The 25,075-nt window shown below is 42.0% G+C and overlaps 1 protein-coding gene and 1 long non-coding RNA gene across 2 annotated transcripts in view; one reads left to right on the forward strand and one right to left on the reverse strand.

Moving 5' to 3' along the window:
- LOC140487818 (uncharacterized) overlaps positions 1-5,609 on the forward strand; it is a 33,615-nt gene extending 28,006 nt beyond the window's left edge. Inside the window, exons 2-3 of the long non-coding RNA XR_011962946.1 lie at positions 1,214-1,338; positions 4,385-5,609. This is a non-coding gene — a long non-coding RNA (uncharacterized lncRNA). The remainder of the gene's footprint in view (positions 1-1,213; positions 1,339-4,384) is intronic.
- rsph14 (radial spoke head 14 homolog) overlaps positions 1-25,075 on the reverse strand; it is a 671,774-nt gene that overhangs the window by 114,107 nt on the left and 532,592 nt on the right. The window lies entirely within an intron of this gene.

Here is a 25,075-nt window from a genome sequence, read left to right on the forward strand (position 1 = left end):
CTAATGGATGTTATCTACCTGGGTTTCAGGAAGGCCTTTGTCAAGGTGCCACACAGGAGGCTGCTGAGTAAGATAAAGGGCCCATGGTGTTAGAGGCAAGGTGCTAGCATGGATAGAAGCCTGGCTGTCTGGCAGAAAGCAGAGAGTGGAGATAAAAGGGTTCTTCTCAGGTTGGCAGTCAGTGACAAGTGGTGTTCTGCAAGGCTCAGTGTTGGGACCACAACTTTTCACTTTATTCATTAACGATCCAGATGAAGGAACTGAGGGTATTCTGGCTAAAGTTGGCAGACAATACCAAGATAGGTAGTGGGACAGGTATCATTGAGGAGGCAGGGAGGCTGCAGAAGAATTTGGACAGGTTAGGAGAGTGGGCAAAGAAGTGGCAGATGGAGTACAATGTGGGAAAGTGTGAGGTCATGCACTTTGGTAGGAAGAATAGACACATGGATTATTTTCTAAATGGGGAGAAAATTCAGAAGTCTGAAGTGCAAAGAGACTTGGGATCTCTAGTCCAGGATTCTCTCAAGGGAAAGTTGCAGGTTGAGCCAGTAGTTAGGAAGGCAAATGCAAATACGTTCTTTATTTTGAGAGGACTTGAATACAAAAGCAGGGATGTATTTCTGAGGCTCTATAAGGCTCTGATCAGACCACATTTGGAGTATTGTGCACAGTCTTTCGCCCCATATCTCAGGAAGGGTGTCCTGGCCCTGGAATGTGTTCAGAGGACATTCACAAGAATAGTTTCAGGAATGAAAAACTGGAGATGAGAAACAGGAAGGAAAAATATGAGGAACATTTGATGGCTCTGGGCTTTAGAAGGATGGGGGGGGATCTAATTGAAACATATAGAATACTGAATGGCCTGGACCAGGTAGATATTGGGAAGGTGTTTCCAATGGTAGGAGAGACTAGGACCAAAGAGCATAGCCTTAGAGTAAAGAGAAGACCTTTTCGAACGGAGATAAGGAGACACTTCTTCAGCCAAAGAGTGGGGAATTGTTGAATTCATTGCCACACAAGGCTGTGGAGGCCAGATCGTTGAGTATATTTAAGACTGAGATAGATAGGTTCTTGAGTATCAAGGCGGTCAAGGGTTACAGGGAAAAAGCGAGAGAATGAGGTTGAGAAACTTACCAATCATGATTCATTGGCGGAGCAGACTCAATAGACTGAATAGCCTAATTTCTGTTTCTGTATCTTATGGTCTTAATAGTTTACCAGAGACAAAAGCATCAAGAAGTATGGGGAGAGAGCAGGAGAATGGAGTTGATCTAGAGGATCAGGCAAGATCATGCTGAATGGTGAAATGGACTGAATGACCTACTTCTTCTCCCAACAGTGAGTTAAAGTTTTGCTATTATGTTCTCAGAAATTGTTCCCCTTAGGGAACATTTCACAATTTTCAATGAAAGTTTCAAATTCAATAGTCCAGTCACCTCCACACTTTGTAACAGGAAACTCAGGATTCACTGAGCACCTCAAGATAAGATTGAAACCACGAATATTAAGCAGTCTGTCCCAAACCATTGCCTGCAGTTAGAAAATGTGTAAGTCAGACATCTGTGACTTCCAGATTAGCATTCCAGAAGGGCAGGTGTATCATTAACACAAATGGATATATGAGAGCTTAACATGTACGCAATAACAGAATGGCTGTGTTCAAGTGTGAACTGGGACAATACTTAGCTTTTTATATAATTTAATTTTGTCCCTTTTATCGTCAATTCTTTTTGATTTTCATTTTCAGCATAGAACAATTTTAGGTCCTAATTCAAATGACAGCGGCAGTGTGTATTTTGATGACAGGTGGATAAATCTCCAGAACCTGATCAGGTGCACCCGAGAACTCTGTGGGAAGCTAAAGAAGTGATTGCTGGGCCTCTTGCTGAGATATTTGTATCATCAATAGTCACAGGTGAGGTGCCGGAAGACTGGAGGCTGGCTAACGTGGTGCCACTGTTGAAGAAGGGCGGTAAAGACAAGCCAGGGAACTATAGACCGGTGAGCCTGACGTCGGTGGTGGGCAAGTTGTTGGAGGGAATCCTGAGGGACAGGATGTACATGGATTTGGAAAGGAAAGGACCGATTAGGGATAGTCAATATGGCTTTCTGCGTGGGAAATCATGTCTCACAAACTTGATTGAGTTTTTTGATGTAACAAAAAGGATTAATGAGGGCAGAGCAGTAGATGTGATCTATATGGACTTCAGTAAGGCGTTCGACAAGGTTCCCCATGGGAGACTGGTTAGCAAGGTTAGATCTCACAGAATACAGGGAGAACTAGCCATTTGAATGCAGAATTAGCTCAATGGTAGAAGACAGAGGGTGGTGGTGGAGGGTTGTTTTTCAGACTGGAGGCCTGTGACCAGTGGAGTGCCACAAGGATCAGTGCTGGGCCCTCTACTTTTTGTCATTTACATAAATGATTTGGATGCGAGCATAAGAGATACAGTTAGTAAGTTTGCAGATGACACCAAAATTGGAGGTGTAGTGGACAACGAAGAGGGTTACCTCAGATTACAACAGGATCTGGACCAGATGGGCCAATGGGCTGAGAAATGGCAGATGGAGTTTAATTCAGATAAATGCGAGGTGCTGCATTTTGGGAAAGCAAATCTTAGCAGGACTTACGTACTTAAGGGTAAGGTCCTAGGGAGTGTGGCTGAACAAAGAGACCTTGAAGTGCAGGTTCATAGCTCCCTGAAAGTGGAGTCGCAGGTAGATAGGATAGTGAAGAAGGCGTTTGGTATGCTTTCTTTTATTGGTCAGAGTATCGAGTACAGGAGTTGGGAGGTCATGTTGCGGCTGTATACGACATTGGTTAAGCCACTGTTAGAGTATTACGTGCAAATCTGGTCTCCTTCCTATTGGAAAGATGTTGTGAAACTTGAAAGGGTTCTGAAAAGATTTACAAGGATGTTGCCAGGGTTGGAGGATCTGAGGTACAGGGAGAGGCTGAACAGGCTGGGGATGTTTTCCCTGAAGCTTTGGAGGCTGAGGGGTGACCTTATAGAGGTTTACAAAATCATGAGGGGCATGGATAGGGTAAATAGGCAAAGTCTTTTCCCTGTATTTGGGGAGTCCAGAACTAGAGGGCATAGGTTTAGGGTGAGAGGTGAAAGATATAAAAGAAACCTAAGGGGCAACCTTTTCACACAGAGGGTGGTACGTGTATGGAATGAGCTGCCAGAGAAAGTGGTGGAGGTTGGTACAATTGCAACATTTAAGAGGCATCTGGATGGGTATATGAATAGGAAGGGTTTGGAGGGATATGGGCCGGGTGCTGGCAGGTGGGACTAGATTGGGTTGGGATATCTGGTCGGCATGGACAGGTTGGACTGAAGGGTCTGTTTTCATGCTGTACATCTCTATGACTCTATGACTCAGAAGCTTTCAGAAAGGCCAATGTTACTGACCTTTCAAGAACCTGTATTGTATTCACTAGTGAATACTCATTAATACCTTCACCAACTGAAATTACATTCATGGGTACAACCTTGCCAGTCAAATGAGAAACATGTTCCCAAACACTGTTTGTAAACATGGCTGTGTATGTATGAGGTGGGTAATAGGCAGGAAAAACTCCATGTTGTAATGAGAACAAACTTCTTCAGTTACTTGGCTCCTTCAAGATCATTGGAGCATGAAGCGTTCAGAATAGAGGACTGGACTTACGGACCTTTGTGTGTGTGTGTGTGTGTGTGTGTGTGTGTGTGTGTGTGTGTGTGTGTGTGTGTGTGTGTGTGTGTGTGTGTGTGTGTGTGTATTGACCTTCCTCCAACAAAAGTTGGCTTTTCTCGTGAATATTTAATGATCTGAGGAGAACATAATTGCATGGGAAAACCTGACACACCCTCACGCAGTACTGTCACCCATTATTAGGTCCACCTTCACACTTAGCCTCAAAAATAGAAAGTTCACCCCAGTGTCTTGTATTCCTACGAACGTAAAGCAAAGGTTAAACTAAAGAAAACAGTCACACCCCTAACCAAAATTCTCAATTAGAAACTTAAAAACTAAGTACACTGGCATTTGCCTCAGACACTGTCTCTCCTTAGATGACTGTATCAATAAAAACTGAAACCTATAGCAAAGAAAGGTTGAAAGGTTGTAACTTTGTAATATTTCATCTAATGATGTTTTTTAATTTGGCATTCAAATAATGTTACTTCTCACTCAAAAAATTAATTTAACACACTTTGTATTCAGAGCTCAGTACCCCAGTGTCTCAAAGAAATTTCCTTTTCATAATTCCTTCCTATTAAACAGCTTCCATCATTGATTGTTTTGTTAAATGTACACAATACAATTACTTGCACCCTCTTAGCGACTGAAACATTCATGCCACCTCAAATTATGTTTGATTTTATCTTTTGTTTTACAGAGATATTCCAAGATGGGTGTGTTGCCATGGCAGCAGATGGGTCGGATACATGGTAGAAAGCCAGGCATGGCCCACATCAACTCCAGTCTCCCAGCCTGCCTTAATCCCGTACAGTTTGCCTACCGGCATAACAGGTCCACAGCAGATGCCAGATTCCTTGCCCTGCACTCATCCCTGAAGCATGTGGGCAACAAGGGCACTTATATCAGACTCCTACTCACTGACTACAGCTCCGCCTTCAACACCATTGCTTCCTACTGACTGATCTCAAAACTCCGTGACCTTGGTCTCAACTCCACCCTCTGCAACTGGATCGCCAGCTTTCTGACCCACGGTCTGCAATCAGTGAGGGCAGGTAACTGCACCTCCTCCACAATAACACTCCACATGGGACCGCTCCCCCCCACCAAGGATGTGTCCTCAGCCTTCTACTGTACTCCCTGTACATCCACAACTGTGTTACCAAATTCTGAATGACCGCCATCTATAAGTTCACTGATGACACCGCCATAGTAGGATGGATATCTAACAACGGTGAGTCATAATACAGAAGGGAAATAGAAGCTTTAGTGACATGTTGCAATGAGAACAACCTGTCTCTCAACATTGGAAAAACTAAAGAACTGGTTATTGACTTTTGTAAGAAAGGAGAAGAACACACCCTCATCAATAGAACAGAGGTCGAAAGGTTGGAGGGTGTCAAGTTTCTCGGAGAGATAACCGACAACCTGTCCTGGTCTTCCCATGTAATTGCGACAGTCAAGAAGACACAACAATGCCTCTTCTTCCTCAAACAGCTCAGGAGATTCAACATGTCCATAAAGACTCGCACCAACTTCTACAGATGAACCACTTAAAGTATAATATCTGGGTGCATAACAGCCTGGGATGGCAACTGCTCTACCCAGGACCATAGGAAACTGCAGAAGGTAGTGTGCATAGCCCAGAGCATCACAGAAGCCCACCTTCTATACATGGACTCTATTTACATGGCTCACTAATGCAGTAAGGCTGCCAACAATTTCAAAGACCCTTTGTAGTCTGGTAATGATCTCCTACAACCTCTTCAGTCAGGCAGAAAATACAAAAGCCTGAAAACACCCTATAGCAGATTCAGGGACAGCTTCTAACTGGCTGTTTTTTAGACTACTGAATGGACCCCCAGCCTCAAATAATGCTGATCTTGCTAATATTGATCTGTCTTGTACCCCCTGTGCAATGGAACCTGTATACCTCTGTTTAAATCTCTTATTCTATACATCCTTGCTTACTTTGATCTGTCTGGATTGCTTGTAAACAAAGGTTTTCACTGTACTTTGGCACATGTGACAATAAATCAATCAATTTGTCAATCAATTATATCGGTTATGAAAAGTATAAATATAGGTTGCAATGTGCTTCAAGGCATTCAATCTGATCATGAATCAGCCACGTTCCCAGATAGTTATCCTATTTGTGCATAAGATACAAAAGCAATGCTTTTGACTCCCAGGAATTAAATGTTCAAAGGAACTCAATGCCTATTCAAGGGACTTTGCATTGGACCTACTAAGAGTCACTCCCCTGCCCTGGCTGCCACCTGGCTACACTTTCCTCTCCCATGGCAGAACCCTGCTTCCTGACTCCTGCCAATACTCACTGTAGCCTGGGGTCAATGCCACAGGTCTTTGTTGTTCTAACAGCAAGCACCATCTCTCTAGTGGCACTGGCAGTCAAATAGCTGCCAACTCAAATAGCCAGCAACTCTCAGAAGGCAGGATTTCCCCTGGGGTTGTAATCCCATGGAAAGACTGGCCTGATAACTGCCTGATTGGCTTGTAATACTGGCAGCCTTCCAGTAAATAAGGTAGCGTGGGGACTCTCACTAGCTCTCTACCTGGTTGCCAAGACACAATTTTGCCCAAAATTCTAACTCAGAGGTGTAAGTTTCTATCAGTGAGCTAAGAATGACACCGGAGGCCAATGCCACATTCATAAACAAAGGATGAAATCTGTTTTTTTGATATTTGTTTCAACATTGCATGTGTGTGGTCTGACAACTTCAGTAAGAACACGCCAGGCAGTCAGTCATTTCCCTGGACCTGTTAGCAGTCATGGGTTAAATAGCATCTAAGTTGTGAACAATATGAAAACATCTAGGAAGAAAACCTAGATGGAGAGAATGAAGGAACACTGGGTGCTATGGGAGGAGTTGGTCATGGCTACAGCATGAATCCCATGAGGTAAAATCTGTAGACTAATAATGCTTAGCACATTCGTAAAATTGTTTGAAAAAAATTGATATATTTTGTGTCAAGTGTAAACATATTACTTAACACTTTTTTGCATTATTTAATTATACTTAGCATGCTATATAGTTCTAATTACTAAATTTTTCATCTGTAGTAAGAGGTCACTTATTAACAAAATCTATCATCTATATTTTACTGAATTTACATTTTCAGTTGCTGCTGGCTCTAATACCAACAGCTGGAACCAATTAAATGAGAAAATACATTTGACCAATAACAGCCACAAATGTACAATTTCCAAATTAGCAATTAATCATATCTCAGTAATGAGAAAGCTCAGATGGTGGAGTCAAGAAAACGTATCATGGCCTCTGGACAAGCGGAGCAATAGGTTACTCGAGCCTTCAACACCAAAATAAAGCCGAAAGCTAGATTATTACATGGGATGATGATCCAACAGAGCACTGACCTTGTCACAGTCAGGATGAATGGGTGTAGGTTATATTAGATGGTCAATTGGATGGTGTAGTCGGCTGTCCCGGGCAGGCAGGGTGTTGCATCAGGAGCAAAAGTGCACAATCCCACCACTAACATACAAATAGGTGTGTGCATAATTTATTGCAATCATTAAAATAGTAGAAAACACTTTTGCCTATGTTACTAATGGCTGTCTAGAGACGTACCCACTGAGACTTTCAGATGAATACTGATTTAACAGTCAGTGATCAGCATTTCAACAAATGTGGGCATGTAAATCTGATGCAGTTAGGATTCTAATGTTATTTTGGCCAAGTACAACAATGTATCCTGAATACTGAACCTGCCTACTCTACATAGAGTCATCGAGTCATATAACATGGAAACAGACCATTCAGCCCAACAAAACCATGTTCCCAAACTAAATTAGTCCCACCTGCCTACACTTGGCCCAAATCCCTCCAAACCTTTCCTATTCATGAACTTATCCAAATGTCTTTTAAATGTTGTAACTGTACTGGCAGTTCATTCCACACTTGAACTACTGTATAAAAAAGTTGTCCCTCCTATCCTTTTTAATTCTTTTTCCTCTCACCTTAACAACCTGTCCCTTAGTTTTGAATTCCACATCCTTGGGAAAAGACCCTTGTCATTCACATGACCTGTGCCCATCATGATTTTATAAACCTCAGTAAGATCGAGCTATAGGGAGAGGTTGAATAGGCTAGGGCTGGATCGTCGGAGGCTGAGGGGTGACTTTATAGACGTTTATGAAATCATGAGGGGCATGGATAGGATAAATAGACAAAATCTTGTCCCTGGGGTGGGGGAATCCAGAACTAGAGAGCATAGGTTTAGGGTGAGAGGGGAAAGATATAAAAGAGATCTAAGAGGCAACGTTTTCACTCAGAGGGTGGTGTGTATATGGAATGAGCTGCCATAGGAAGTGGTGGAGGCTGGTACAATTGCAACATTTAAAAGGTGTTTGGATGGGTATATGAAAAGGAAGGATTTTGAGGGATATGGGCCAGGTGCTGGCAGGTGGGACTAGATTGGATTGGGATATCTAGTCGGCATGGACGAGTTAGACCGAAGGGTCTGTTTCCGTGCTGTACATCTCTATGTCTCTATGTTTCTAATCACCCCCTCAACCTTCAACACTCAGTGAAAAACATGCCAGTCTTTCCAGTTTACTTTTACATCTCAAACCTTCCAGTCCAAGCAATATATTTTCTGAACCCTCTTTAGTTCAATAATATCCTTCCTATAACAGGACAATCAGAACTAAATGCAGTACTCCAGAAGAGACCTCACCAACATCCTGTACAACCTCAACATGAAATCCCAACTCCTATACTCAAAGGTTAGAGCAATTTGTTTGTGAAACAGCTAAAATGGTCAACTCAGAAGTGGGTTTTTTACATTAATGGCTCAGTGTTCAGTGCTATTCACCACTCCTCAGAAGTTGTCCATGCCCACATGTGACTAGACCTGGACAAAAGGAGGTTTGAGCTGATAAGTGGCAAATAACATGTACATGTATTAAACACCAATGACATGGCAATCTTTAACCAGAGAGAATCTAACCATCTCCCTTTGACATTTAACACCATAACCTCCTGAATTCTGTATTCTGTATTCTCAACAGCCTGGGAGTTACCGTTGACCAGAAACTGACTGGATCAGCCATATAAATACTGTGGCTACAAGAACAAGTCAGAGACTGTGAATTCTGCAGCAATACCTCACCTCCTGACTCCCAAAGTGTCTTAACAATTTTCAAGGCCTGAATTAGGAGTGTGATGGAATACTCTCCACTTGCCTGGACGACTGCGGCTCCAACACTCCAAGAGGCTCAAAACCATTCAGGACAAAATAGCCCACTGTGATCTGTACCTGGTCCACAACTTCAAACACTTACTCCTTCCAATATGAGTACGTAGCAGCAGGAATGCCTACCATATGCAATGTGCACTGTATATGTCTTCATTTAATAAGCCAGTGCAGGCACTATAAGCCAATGGCTTCCTCTGCACAGTAACAATTCTGTGATTCTGTGACATTGTACGAATTGATTTTGACTCCTCAACAGCACTTTTTGAATTTGTGACTTGTACCACCTAGAAGGACAAAGACATCAGATATTTGGAAACACCACCAGCTTCAAGCCCCCCTCTAAACCACACACCATCCTGATTTGGAACTGCATCACTGATCCTCCACTGTCGTCAAAATGATGGAATTTCCTTCCTAACATTGTTGTGAAAGCACTTGGACTTCAACAATTGCCACCTTCTGAAGGCCAATTAGGAATAACAAAATAAAAAAAACAGAAAGAACTGTGGATGCTGGAAGTCAGAAACAAAAACAGAAATTGCTGGAAAATGTCAGCAGATTTGGAAGCATCCGTTTTGGATCCGTCTGGAGAAGGGTCACTGGACCCGAAATGTTAATTCTGATTTCTCTCCACAGGTGCTGTTAGACCTGCTCAGCATTTCCAGTAATATCTTTTTGTTCGGAATAACAAATACTGGCCGTGTCAGTCACGCCTATAGTCAATGAACAAATAAAAAAGATACAAATATTGATCGAACCAACAATCGTTATCTCTGGACATGGACCTCAGCTGTGAGCAGCATTTGCCATCAATTATTGTGCTGAACTGTAATCTTGTAATAAACATTAACTGCAATTTTCTCCCCAGAGACTGACAGTGTGACAGAATAGAGAGGCACTTTGGGAAACAAGCTGACATCCGTCTGTAAACCACGAGCCTAAATCAGAGCAATAAAGCCGTCAGCATCAGAGAGCCCCGTTGTTCAGCACCACGGCCAGAGTCTCGGGCTCTGCTGCGAATGTGAAAGAGAAATGGAGCTTTCCAGATCAGCAGCCAGCTGGCGTCACTCTGCATGTTGCAGACGCAAGGTTCATCTCTGCAGGGGACGAACATTTGTGGATTACTGAGTTAACGATTAGCAGAGAGCACAAAGGAACCCAAGTGTAATGTAAAGCAAACACGTGTTAAACTATCAAGCAAGGGAATATCCCAAGGACATTTGAGTGACTCATCTGGAAACATTCTCAATGGTCATTCAAGGCACATGTTTTAACGCTTATTATGACAACATGGTTGGGCCATTCAGTCCCGTGTGTGTTCTCAATTAGCTCATGGCTGCTGATAATACTTTTGTGGCTCCCCATCCATTCATAATAGACTAGAGTTCTGACTAAGAAAAGCACTTCTACCAAATGTTGCCTCCAAGCATTCCCAAGTCAATATGCAGATCAACCAGGAGCAGAATCAAGTTTCCTGTAACAAAAATAGAAAGAGCTGCAGCACTCAGTAGGTCTGGCAGCATCTGTTTTAATGGACCAGGCCAGAGTCCCTCAAAATGTTTTAAGGAGGTAGCCTAGACCCTAACTTTTTCTTATTTTAAAGGCAGGTGTGCACTGCATATTCCAGGTGTGATGATGCAGGTGGTCAAAGCATTCAGCTTTAAGCTAAACAGAATTTAGTTAAACACTACAGTTGCTACATGAACAAAAGAAAACAGAATTTAGAATAACTTAACTACTTTAAAACTCAACTGACTCGATATAGCAACTTAACTAAGGAGCTGTTCCAATTCCCTCAACACCCTGTAAACGCACTCCTTGGCAAAAGATAAATTCAAAAATAGGTTCTTACAGGCAGGAGGAAACAACTTCCAAAGGGATTTCAAAGAAAAGGCCGGTCAGGCACCATCTGCTGAAGCTTGGATATTTTCTGCACTGCAGCAGTTTCTCACTGTTGCAACTAAAGGAAACTTGAAAAAAACGGAACTGGAAGAACTTACCACTCACCTGCATTTGTTAAACTAGGTTCTTGCCCAGATATTTTGGCACCTCTGCCTTTACAACCTCTCAAATAAAACCCAAGGACAAAATAACCTTGTTAAGGGGGAAGCATCATCAATCTTCCCCCTTAAAAATTGAACCATCAAAATACAAAGATGGCTTCATTTTAAACCCCTTAAGCTTACTCTGTTAGTACACTACAATACATATACATTGCATTGACTGTAACCATGAAAACATACACGACCACATTCTATTTCAGTACATTTACTCCTGCCACTGAACGCTTCAATTTTTCTTCTAAGTCTCAATAATGTGTCGGCAATGATGTTTTCTCGTCCTGCCACATGTATAATTTTCAAATTGAATGGCTGTGATAATAAGCTCCATCTAAACAGTGTGGAATTTTTGTCCATAAATTTCTCCAAAAACTTTAATGGGTTACAATCAGCACATATGGTTGTCTGAGGCACATTACTGGCAACATAAATGTTGAAATGTTGTAACGCCAACACCAAGCTCAAAGCCTTCTTCTCAATTGTTGAATATTTCTGTTGATGAATGTTCAATTTCCTGGAGAAATGTACGAAAGGTCTTTCTATCTTTTCGTCATCTTCTTTCAGAGCACAGCACCAACACCCACACCACTCACATCGATAGCCACCTTGAATGGCTTTGCATAATTAGGTGTGGCTAATACTGGGGCAGTGGTTAACACAGCTTTCAGGCTGTCAAATGCCTGTTAACAGTCTGCTGTCCACTGAAACCATTTGCATATCTTTACTAATTCAGAGTGTGGAGCAGCCACACTGCTAAAATTCGGTTTGAATTTTGATAAACCCACTCAATCCCAGGAATCATAGTCCTGCTCTCCTCGTCGATGGTTTGGGAAACCCTCCAATTACCTTTGTTTTCACATTCTATGGGGCCATCTGTCCATGTCCAATAATATGGCCGAGGGCCGTGACTTGGGCTTTGGTGAATTCACTCTTAGCCAGGTTTATCAGCCAGCCTGCCTCCTGAATTCGATCAAACAATTCTGACAAATGCTGCAAATGTTCCTTCTATATGTGACTGAAAATCACCAAGTCATCCATGTATGCCACACAATTGGGTAATCCAGTAATTAATTTATTGGTTAGTCTTTGAAAGTGGTTGGTGCATTTTTCATACCAGATGGCATGACTTTAAATTGACACAATCCATTCATTATTATGAAAGCTGAAATGGTCTTCACTCTTTCGGATAAAGGTACTTGCCAGTATTGTCTGAGCAAGTACAAGTCAGAAATATAAGTTGCTTCTCTCCCTTTTTCAATACAGTCTTCCAAATGTGGAATTAGATATAAATCAAACTTTGTAACTGCATTGACATTGCAATAGGCCACACATAACAGTTGGGTACCATCTCATTTTAGCACCATTACTATGTTGAGATCCAGTCACAATAACTCATTTTGATTATGTCATCTTGGAGCATGCGTTAAATCTCCTTTTAACCTGTGCCAACTTTAGAGGGTTAAATCTATAAGGATGTTGCTTAATTGGAACTGCATTTCCTATATCTACATCATGCATAATTAGAATCATACTTCCGAGCTCATCCCCATATATTTCCCCATATGAGAGTAATAACTCTGTCAGGTCATTTCAATTTACCTCTGGAAGGTAACTCAATGTTTATCCTAATTTTTGACAACTTCCTCATGGTCCAACTCAATTTGAGAAATGTCCAATTCAGAATCCTCTGAACTTGATTCTTCACTCTGTGTTGTAACCTTTTGCTTTCCTTCCCTATTAAAAAGTATTTTGAGCATACTCACATGACACACTCTCTGAGATTTCTTTCTGTCTGGAATTCTAATCAAATAGTTCACCTCACCCAATCTCCTGTTGACTTGATAAGATCCAAGAAACCTTGCTTTTAAAGGTTCACCTATCACTGGAAGTAACACTGACAGTTTAACTTTGTTAGCAAACTTCCAAGTTTTTGATTTCTTGTCTGTTTCCTGTTTCATTGTATGGTGTGATATTTTTAAATTCCATCTAGCCAAATCCCCTGCTCTATTTAACTGTTTCCTAAAATGTGACACATAGTCCAAATATGTGGGCTGTGAATTCTGACTCACCAATGTTTCCTTATTCAATTTAAGTGTGCCTCTTACTTCATGCCCAAAAGCTAATTCAAATAGACTGAATTTGGTAGATTCATTTGATGCATCTCTAATGGCAACAAGAATACAAATATCCTAATCATCTGGATTGACTTGACTATAAACATCTGATGACACCTTTCTAGCTCTCCCTCCAATTCTGGATGGTACACAGTGGATTTGAATCTTTTATTCCTAAACTATCCATAACTTCCTTGAATAATTTTGATGTAAAAATTGACCCTTGATTGGATTGTATCTCCATGGACAGTCCATATCTAGTGAAAAACATGAGCAACTGTTCCCCAATTCTTTTAGCTGCAATATTGTGTGAAGGAAAGGCCTCTGGAAATCCAGTGGACACATCTGTTATTGTGAACAAATACTGATTCCCACATTTTGTTTTAAGTAAGGGTCCTATGCATTCAATTAAGACTCTTGTAAAAGGTTCCTCAAATGCAAGAATGGGTGTTAAAGGGCCGGGTTTTATTACTGCCTGCGATTTTCCAATTACCTGACATGTCTGGCAAAATTCAACTACATCCTTGTGTAGTCCAGGCCTGTAAGAATGATTTTGAATTTTAATTTGAGCTTTTCTTACCTCTAAACGACCTTCTACTAGTAGTTCATGCGTTAACAGTAATGGGTCGGCCCAGTGGCTCAGTGGTTAGCACTGCTGCCTCACAGCATCAGGGACCCACATTCAATTCCCATCTTGGGTGACTGTGTGGAGTTTGCACATTCTCCCCGTGTCTGCCTGGGTTTCCTCCGGGTGCTTCGGTTTCCTCCCACAATCCAAGTATGCGCAGGTTAGGTAAATTGGCCATGTGAAATTGCCCATAGTGTTAGGTACATTAGTCAGCGATAAATGTAGGGAAATGGGTCTCGATGGGTTACTCTTCAGAGGGTCGGTGTGGACTGTTTCCATACTGTAGGGAATCTAATCTAAAGAAACCCCTCCTTTCCATAACCTACTGGTAATACTACTTTATGAACTTCTGCCCACTTCTCATCTGTCTGAATATGTGATGATTTCCATTTCCTCAATAAGACATCATTTTCAAGATAGTAGCACTCAGGGATAAATTCAGATTCATCTTCCACGTATGCTTTTTGATACAATTGCTTCAGTTTTGTTGCAACTCAGTTAACTTACCCGAGCTAAAAATAGCCACTTTGTCCTCCACCTGCAGCTGTTTTGTCTCAAATATTTGATCAAACATGATCTCTGATCATTCCACTTCAACTTCCTTGCCTTTATTTTTCAATTTCTCCTCCTGTTTCAACTGGTGACTTTGTGACCTCATTACCACACAGTAAGCAAAACCCAGCATACGCTTCCTGTAACACCTCAGTTGCCTGATTTTCCACTGGTTTTTCAACCACAGTAGGTAACACTCCTACCTGTGACCCAGCTATATCATTAGCAAGGTCAAATTGCATTCCTGGAGTCAAGAATTCTTCCAGTACTCCTACCACCACTACTCCACTTTTCACTGGACACACTAACCTCACGTCACATGATTGAGCACTTCTTGTCTCACCATGAATTCCACATACTAGCACTTTTTTCTGCCAATAGTCCTTCAGAGTTACATACCTCCTCATCTCTCAACATTGACATGATCCCGTTATGACGATGCTGCTTCTTTAACAAGGTTATGCTATCCGTGGTTTCTTTTCAGAGAGGTTGCAAAAGCAGCGATTTCGAATGGTCTAGGTTTGAAGGGTTTTAGGCCCAGTTTGATTACAGCTAACAGATACTGTCTCAGGCAAAAGGCTTTCAAGTTTAAAAAAAAACACTTGTCCAATGAAAAGGGAGTGGCCAGTTCTCCCAGTTTGGTTTTTCTTTGATTTGGTTGGGTTTGGATTTTAGCAGTCAGTCAGTTTTGAGACTGCTGGTCAAAAAAACAGGAAGAGGGTGTTCCATGCTGAATCTCTCTGCCATCTCTCTCTCAGCTGTAAAACCCTGTGTTTGACTTTACCTTTTTTGCCGAGGGGTGTTTATGGGGATTGTTGCAGGAATTTGGAACAATATCATTAAGTTGGGATAGTCTGCTGGGTTTTTGGATAGGTTAAGTTATTCTGTTCTCTTTTGTGTTTCATTCAGTAATCTTGAAAATAAATTTGATTTTGTTTAAAACTAAATGATTGGACCAGCTGCATCAATCCTGGAATATCCACTTTACACCTGCTCAAAACAACGAGCAAAGTTAGGTCCCGGGCTATTTGCTTGAAATGTTTTTAGGTGATCTGGACTGGTCCATAACACCGCATCACTTAATACAGTAACCTTTTTACCTGCCGCTCCTGGCCTATGTGAGTAAACCTTACCATCACAAGTACATGATTTAAGAACATCTGGCACTTCCTCATTAACCAACCTCTGACCAACCTCAGGTTGTACATTCAGGTGCAGCTTCCACTGTGCTTTCCTTTACCAATTCAACAAAAATCACTGGCTTATCCTGTTTTCCTATATCCGAGTTCTCAGCGTTTTTTTCTAACTTGCCAACACTGTGATTTCATGTGGCCTATTCTGTTGCAGTGAAAACACCAGAACTTTTTAACTTCTCTGTGCCCTTCATCAGTTTCCTTTTAACCCTGTGGTAAGTTATCTTTATGATTTTCTCTGAGATCTACTTTTCCCTTCTGATATGAGGATTTCTCTTTTCCCCAATTCCTATCCCCCCTGGATTGAAATTGATGTCAGAAGCCCAACTTTGACTTATGAACCAACTCATAATCATCAGCCATTTCAGCTGCTAATTTTGCCATTTTAACTCTCTGCTCTTCCATGAGGTCTCATTGCTTCAGGAAGTGAATTTTTGAATTCCTCCAAAATAATTGTCTCTTTAAGAGCATCATACATTTGCTCTATTTTTAATGCCCTTATCAACCTATCAAAATTACTTTGTTTGATCCTTCTAAATTCAATGTAAGTTTGACCAGCGTCCTTCGTTAGATTCCTGAAATGTTGTCTGTAGGCTTCTGGCACAAGCTTATATGCACTTAAGATGGCTTCACCTCCTCATACTCCCCAGATACCTCCTCTGATAATGATGCGAATACCTCATGCCCATCCTACCAGGATCAACAAAACCCACATGGTCACTGTCCACTTCATTTGTTTAGCCACCTTCTCAAATGAGATGAAAAAGGCTTCTACATTTTTCTCATAAACGTAGGCAATGCTTGGACATATTTAAACAGATCCGCATCAGGTCTTTGGCTCTGCTGGGTTTGCTCATCCTCTTCCGCACTAAGCCTACCTTCTACTTTCACCTTCACCCATGAAAACCAACTTTCCTGTCTAAGTGCCTATTTATGAAGTTCAAACTCTCTCTCTTTCTCCCTTTCCTCCCTCTCTTTCTTCCCTTTCTTCTTCTGGGACTTTCCTCTCCTTTTCTTTTTGTTCTGCTGAAGTGATTCTGTTCTTTTTGTTGTGCTGGGGTGATTTGTCCTTTTTCTCTTTCCTTTGCTTTTAATCATAGTTCAAACTGTTTCATTTCATTTTCTCTTTCTTTTGCTTTTGCCTCTAACTTAAGCTGCTTCATTTTCAATTGAATTTTAGCCATTTCCAAAGGTTTTGATGGTGTTTCCAGCAAATTTAAAAGCTGAGTTATTACTGCAATTACCTCTCCTTCTCTTACGAGGAAGGCAACTTCAATTCCAGCTTGTCTGCTAATTCCAGCAGCTTGGCCTTGCTTTGTCAAGCCCCCAGAGTCATTTCTTCCACCCTGAAAAAGCTCTGAGTGACTGAAAGAGCCATTACGATACCAAGCACTGCTTAAACCAACCAAATTCAACACCTGGAACAAAAGACATTAACATCTATCACCACCTTGTGTCCAACAACTCTAATCCCAAATTGGAACAATGAAATAAATCCCAACCAAGCCCATAGTCTGTTATGGACCAGGCTAGACCCCCTCAAAATATTTTAAGAAGGTAGCCTAGACCCTAACTTTTTCTTCTATCAAAGGCAGATATAAAGTGGCTATTCCACATGTGATGCAGCTGACCAAACCACTCGGCTTTAAGCAAAACAGAATTTATTTAAAGACCACAGTTGAAATGTCAACAAAAGAAAACAGAATTTAGAACAACTTAACTATTTGAAAACTCAAGCGACTTGATATGGCAACTTAACTAAGGAGCTATTTGAATTTCTGCAACACCTGATAAACACACCTTTCGGCAAAAGGTAAATTCAAACACAGGTTCTCATGGGCAGGAGGAAACAACGTCCAAAGAGATTTTAGAGTGAAAGCCAGTCAATAACCATCTGCTGAAGCTTGGAACACTTCTGCAATGTAGCAGCTTCTCACTGCAACTAAAAGAAAGTGGAAAAAACCTGAACTGGGAGAACTGACCACTCCCCTGTCATTGTTAAACTAAACTCTCACCAAGACATTTCTGCACCTCTGCTTTTACAATCTCGCTTAAAAAAAACCCAAGAACAAAATAACCTTGTTAAAGGGGAAGCATCATCACAATACAGAGAGAGAAACTGAGTTTGAATCCAGTATGACTCCTTTCCTTCACTTTATTCTGTCTTGAGCAAACTGGCTTAGCACTAGCCTCATTCCGTGTAATGCCAGTGAGACAATTTGCCACTCTCTATACCTCCCGAGCCCTTCCATCTGAAAGTGAATTAAATAATTTTGTGTCAGTTCAGTAGCTCTGCGTACTGTGATTCTGTGAACTGCTACTTGGTTCTCAGCTTTCTGCAGCTCAACAGCATTTGGGCTCAGACATCGGGCACAAGGCTCCAGAGAATAGATGTCAGTGTGCTACTGCTGATCAGTGACTCATTGATCCAAGTTCCTACCATCCAAATGGAAACAATATAAAAACACTTCTAATGTTGTTCTGAACCAGGTCAGACTCCCGCAAAATATGTTTAAGAAGATAGCCTAGACCCTAACTTTTCTTATTTTAAGAAAAGATGTGGATATTCCAGGCATGATGCAGTTGCTCAAACTAGTCAGCTTTAAGCAAAACAAAATTTATTTAAGCACTGCAGTTGAAACATGAATGAAAGAAAATATAATTTAGAATAACTTAATGTTTGTAAAACTTAACTGACTCGATACTGCAACTTAACCAAGGAGCTGTTTCAATTCCCACGACATCACATCATCAACACATCCCTTGGCCAAAGACAAATTCAAACACAGGTTCTTACAGGCAGGAGAGAATTCAGAGAGAGCAGCCAGTCAAGAATCATCTGCTGAAGCATGGAACCATTTTGCAACGTAACAGCTTCTGCTACACCTTCCAGCAGTTTCTCTGCTACAACTAAACCAAATTAGATAAAAAAGCTGAACCCGGGAGAATTGGCCACTCCCCTGCCATTGTTAAAGTAAACAATTCGGTACCTCGGCCTTTACAACCTCTCTTGAAAAAATTAACCACAGATAAAATAACCTTGTTAAAGGTTATCAAAAGTTAAAGTTACCAAATCAGAAGAAATAACCTTTGTCTAGTAACTCAATAAAACTCTTCTGGATTTCATCCACGTTTTTCCATTCTTCTTTTACCTTTCTCTGCCCAGGTGACATCTTCCTTGTCTCCTGTATCTCCAGTTCATCCTTAAGAAAGCAAGAAGATTGATTGAAGTAGACATAACCTCTTCCTAAACAACATGGGTTACAACAGAGAGGTGAGTGTGGATTTTGGGAGATCGATTGTTCAATATGGATCCAAACCTACACCATGTTATTTTGCACTCTTGGGGAAGTGGGACATAAATACCCAGTACTGTAGAAGACCAACAGATTATGATGATCAATACTTCAGTCCATGTCAGGAGTTAAGAAAAGAATCTTGTCAACAAAGAAAGAATCTGCATGGCTTATCCACAAAGAACAGAAGAGCGTGGAAACTCTGCATCTGCTTTATTACTAACAATGTAATAAATTGGGTAACGTTGTCTGACTGAAATCCTTATCACAATCTTACCATCTGGAACTCTTTTAAAATTCCAAGTTATCATAAAATAATTACAATTACAAATATTCCTTGTGATTCATTTTCATTTAATGATATTATATGGATTGTGAAGGTACAGGCCTGCTCAGTATGTTGCGCTGTCAGTAAGGTGCTGGTTCAAATCCCACTCCAGAGGCTTTAGAAATAAAATCTAGTCAAACAACCAGTAGCACCTCACAGTCTGTAATGTCCTGACAAAAGTTATAATAATACAAAACATTGAAAGTAAAGTGCTTTGGGAAGGCTTATGGGCATGAAACTTGTCATACAAAGGCAAGTCATTCTTCAAACCAAGACAGCACTTTGTGTCAAAGACATTTAAAATTTCAGGTGATGCAAAAGATGGCACTATTTCAAAGTAGGGCAGGGATTCTCCCTGATATCCAAGCTGATATTGATTCTTGAGTTAACATTGTTAAAATAGATTACATATCCACATCACAACAGCAACTACACTTCAAAGTATTTCTTTGGCATGTCATGACAAAGCTGCTTGTATTCCAGTTATTTCAGTCCAAAGCAATCAGGAGCATGGATTACAAGGCAGTCGCTATTAAACTAATGCCAAATAATTGACATTCCACTAATGTTAAATATTTCCCCAATACGGTAGATCTCAAAAGCCCTGATTTTAACTGCCTCTGTCTGGAGGAAAGCAGATGGGAGAACAGTTAACAATCACTGAGCCCACTGATGTTGCTTCCGACCCCTCATATCCCCACATTATCATAGGCAGGGCCTTCTGAAAATATGAAGAAGCATTACTCACTATCAGATTCTCCAGAGATTTTTTTGCCTCACTGTTAACATTGAGGCCAATAATGCTTTGCAGTCACTTCTCAGAAAACGCCAAAAGGTGTTTGGGTTTATACTCTCTATGTTAAGGGATGAGAGATGTTGTAGAGAGTTTATCACGGGAAGAGATTGGTGGTAGTGAATGATGGAGATGTGGTGACAGAGCAGTGGCTTAGGCAAATGGTGCAAGTATGTCTTGTTTACAAAAAGCAGGGAAAATCTAGTTTCATTAATTCTTCCCACTACTCTCACCCATCAGCAAAGTGATAGAATGTGTCATCAAAAATGTTATAAGACAACATTTACATATTAATAACCAGTGGTCAAGATTCTGCTAGGGTCATACAGGTCTATACCTAATTACAGCCTGGATTTAAAATGGGCAAAATAGTTGGGTACTAAAAGTCAGGTGAGAATGGCAGCCCTTGGCATAAAGGCAGCATGTGGCATCAAGGAACTCAAGCAAAACTGAAGGCAACTGCTCCAATTATGGATTCATACCTAGCACACAGGAAAATGGTTGTAGCTGTTCGAGGTCAATCATCATATTCTTAGGACATTGCTGCAGGGTTTCCTAAGGGTTGTTTCTTAAGTAAAACTAACTTCCGTTGTTTCATTAATAATCTTGTTTCCAAAGTAAGATCACAAGTGGGGATGATTACTGATGATTGCATAGTTTTCAGTTTAATTTACAACTCCTCAAGCAGTTTATATCTGCTGTTGTGGTTCTGTTCGCCAAGCTGGGAATTTGTGTTGCAGACGTTTCGTCCCCTGTCTAGGTGACCTCCTCAGTCTATATCTGCATGTAACAAACCCTGTACCACATTCATGTTCGGGCTTGTAAACGGCTTTTGCACAAGCGTCAGGCAATGAGCATCTCTAATAAGAAGGAATCAGACCGTTTATCTTGACAGGATTCGGAAGGAGGGCTCACGCCTGAAACATGGATTCTCCTGCTCCTTGGATGCTGCCTGACCTGCTGCGCTTTTCCAGCAACACATTTTCAGCTCTGTTTATCTTGACAGTCAACAGCTTTGAATTCCCCAGAAGCTATTCATCATTAAGGAATGAATTGTGTTCAACGACATCTGCACACATTTTTGTGAAGAGATTCACTAGATTATTTCCTGCGATGAGAGCCTTGTCCTATGAGAAGATATTGAGTCAAATGGGTCTACACTTTCCATGTTAAGGAGATGAGAGGTGATGTCATTGAAACATATGGCACACTTAGAGAGCTTGACGGTGGCTCAGAGTCCAGACAAAGGAGAATTAGTCTCAAGGGTTTGGACTTTTACAGCTTAGGTGAACAGAAATTTCATCTTTGGTATTTTCTATCCCTGAGGACTACAGATGTTCAGTCATTAAGTATCTCTAATGTTTTGATTCTAAAAGGTGACCGGGGTCAAAAAGAGGGGTTTGGCAGGAAATATAGTTGGGATTAAAGATCAGCCTTTATCTTACTGAATGAAATAAGTCCGCAAGCCTATTTCTGCATCTATTTCTTAGGTCTCCACTTGCTTCAAATTGTTTTGTGTTGAGAGTATCGAATAATTTAAACTATACTACATTCAAAGTGGTTTATTATTTAAAACTCATGCACTGTCTTTACTCTGGTCACTTGACCTTTTTAGTTTGTTAGTTTTATACCTAAAGTTGATGTAGCAAGTGAACATGGGAAAACCAAGTATAATCCAAGAATGTCAGAAACACGCAGTCAGTAAAAGCAGATACAAAGAAAGACAAAAGAAAGTCTTAAACAGGACAAAAGTAAAATTTTCAATGCAGAATTGCCTAACTTGGCAACAAACCCAATGATTCATCAAAACCTAATAGCTGATTCTCTCCCTCACATCACACCTCTCAAAGTGCAGTGCTAGAATAGTGGGAATCGGATTGAGTTTTTTTTTGCTTTGCTGATTTCAACAGCTTGGCAGTGATGAGTATGATTACTGTTTTTCTCGGTAGCACCGGTTAAAATTGTGATTTCCTTATTAAAATGTGAAGCGTGTGAACAGCTTGTGATCTCTTCCTGAAAATAAAGGTTTTGTGGCACAGTGGTAGTGTTCCAGATGCCCCAGGTTAAAATCCTACCTGCTCCAGAGACATCACGTCTGAACAGGCTGATTAGAAAATAATCTATAAATAATAAGATCTTAATAATACCTTACAATCCTTCCAAAATTTGCACCAATTTAACGTAGATTTAACTTATTTGCTAAAATGCCAACTGCTAAGCAAGGTGTCATACTAAATGTCAGGATAGATGACAACACCATCAAGGAACACAAGAAGAGTGAAAATAATGTGAATTTAGCTGACAATGGATAATAGGCACAAAGACATCAGTGTGTTACAGCCTCTGCATTCACTATCTGGTAGGTCACTTTTTGACCATGTACTATCACTAGGGTTCTTGCCAATCTACCGTAAACAGCATAAGAAAAATGAGGCATTAGTCTTGAAACTACAACACAGGACTGTTGTGCCATACCACATAAGCAGCAAGTTATAGGCAAGGTTAAGCTAGTCCACAACTAACGGTTCAGATCTCAGCTTTGTAACCCTGGCACACATGAACATGAATGGTTATGGATAATGAAACAACTTACTTCAGAAGGAGTCTATAGCAATATCTCCATCCTCAATGATGGGGGAGTTCAGACCATCAGTGGAAATTATAATACTGACATATTTGCAACAAACTGCAGCCAGAAGTTCAGAGTGGATGAAGCATCTCAGCTACCTCTTCAGATTCCCAGTATCACAGATTCCAGTCTTCAGCCAAATAAATGCTCTCCACACAATGTAAAAAAAAACAGCTAGAGTCACTGGATAAGCTTCTGCTATTTGTCTTGGCATCCAGAATATTTTGCATGACTCTAGATATAGTCCCAGCAATCCTGACAGTGAATCCTCCTCAAGCGAAAGCAACAAAAATTACTGTTGGTTCTTTGCAGTTGTTGAGTGAGTCCAGTGAAGAAGTAAATGCATCCTCTATAGTCTTCATTTACTTCTTTGCCCTACAATTGAAAACACAGCTCTAAAATTTCAAGATATTGCAATTGAGTAGTGATATTCTTCAACTTTGACTGTGAAACTTCACTACTTAGGAGTCTTTCACGGTCAGACCTCCTTTCCCTAGAAGGTAAAGCAAAAGAGATTAAAAGTAATTGGCACCCAGTCAGATGGAAATGGTATTCTCTTGGTGAGCATCCATCTGTATTCATCCTAATGCAGCAGCCACTCACCACTCCTTTCAGTTTCTGTGAGTTTCCAGATGGCGGTGGATTAGCAGGTGCCAAGTGCTGTCTCCTCAGCCCAGGAGCCTACACTGTCTGCTTTACCTTTTTTTCTCTTTCTGTGCTTCTTTTAACGTTTCCATTTATTCTTGTACATCACCTTCTTTTAACAACTTTGGCAGAAGGTTGTCTTATCTTGGCCCAGGCCCAGCCATGAGGTGGTTTCCAAAGACCTGGAAAGGTGGTGTACACCTGTCACGGCAATCACCAGTGTGGCGGTCTTATCCAGGAATGGCGGTCTCTCCCAGTGTGGCAGCCCTATCCAGGAATGGCGGTCTTATCCAGGAACGGCTGTCTCTCCCAGTGTAGCGGTCTTATCCAGGAACAGTGGTCTCTCCCAGTGTGGCGGTCTTATCCAGGAATGGCGGTCTTTCCCAGTGTGGCGGTCTTTTCCAGGAATGGCGGTCTTTCCCAGTGTGGCAGTCTTATCCAGGAATGGCGGTCTCTCCCAGTGTGGCGGTCTTATCCAGGAATGGCGGTCTCTCCCAGTGTGGCAGTCTTATCCAGGAACAGCGGTCTTTCCCAGTGTGGCGGTCTTATCCAGGAACAGTGGTCTCTCCCAGTGTGGCGGTCTTATCCAGGAACAGCGGTCTTTCCCAGTGTGGGGGTCTTATCCAGGAATGGCGGTCTCTCCCAGTGTGGCGGTCTTATCCAGGAATGGCGGTCTTATCCAGGAACGGCGGTCTCTCCCAGTGTGGCGATCTTATCCAGGAACAGCGGTATTTCCCAGTGTGGTGGTCTTATCCAGGAATGGCGGTCTGTCCCAGTGTGGCGGTCTTATCCAGCAACAGCGGTCTATCCCAGTGTGGCGGTCTTATCCAGGAATGGCGGTCTCTTCCAGTGTGGCGGTCTTATCCAGCAACAGCGGTCTTTCCCAGTGTGGCGATCTTATTCAGGAACAGTGGTCTCTCCCAGTGTGGCGGTCTTTCCCAGTGTGGCGGTCTTATCCAGGAATGGTGGTCTCTCCCAGTGTGGCGGTCTTATCCAGGAACAGCGGTCTCTCCCAGTGTGGCGATCTTATCCAGGAACAGCGGTCTTTCCCAGTGTGGCGGTCTTATCCAGGAAGGGCGGTCTTTCCCAGTGTGGCGATCTTATCCAGGAACAGCTGTCTCTCCCAGTGTGGCGATCTTATCCAGGAACAGCGGTCTTTCCCAGTGTGGCGATCTTATCCAGGAACAGCGGTCTTTCCCAGTGTGGCGGTCTTATCCAGGAATGGCGGTCTCTCCCAGTGTGGCGGTCTTATCCAGGAAGGGCGGCCTTTCCCAGTGTGGCGATCTTATCCAGGAACAGTGGTCTCTCCCAGTGTGGCGGTCTTATCCAGGAATGGCGGTCTCTCCCAGTGTGGCGGTCTTATCCAGGAATGGCGGTCTTATCCAGGAATGGCGGTCTTTCCCAGTGTGGCGGTCTTATCCAGGAATGGTGGTCTTTCCCAGTGTGGCGGTCTTATCCAGGAATGGTGGTCTTTCCCAGTGTGGCGGTCTTTTCCAGGAATGGCTGTCTCTCCCAGTGTGGCGATCTTATCCAGCAACAGTGGTCTCTCCCAGTGTGGCGGTCTTATCCAGGAACAGCGGTCTCTCCCAGTGTGGCGGTCTTATCCAGGAATGGCGGTCTCTCCCAGTGTGGCGGTCTTATCCAGGAATGGCGGTCTTTTCCAGGAATGGCGGTCTCTCCCAGCGTGGCTGTCTTATCCAGGAATGGCAGTCTTTTCCAGGAATGGCGGTCTCTCCCAGTGTGGCTGTCTTATCCAGGAATGGCGGTCTCTCCCAGTGTGGCGGTCTTATCCAGGAATGGCGGTCTCTCCCAGTGTGGCGGTCTTATCCAGGAATGGCGGTCTCTCCCAGTGTGGCGGTCTTATCCAGGAACGGAGGTCTCTCCCAGTGTGGCGATCTTATCCAGGAAC

Source organism: Chiloscyllium punctatum, chromosome 17 (assembly GCF_047496795.1).
Source record: "Chiloscyllium punctatum isolate Juve2018m chromosome 17, sChiPun1.3, whole genome shotgun sequence".
NCBI classification, from domain to species: Eukaryota; Metazoa; Chordata; class Chondrichthyes; order Orectolobiformes; family Hemiscylliidae; genus Chiloscyllium; species Chiloscyllium punctatum.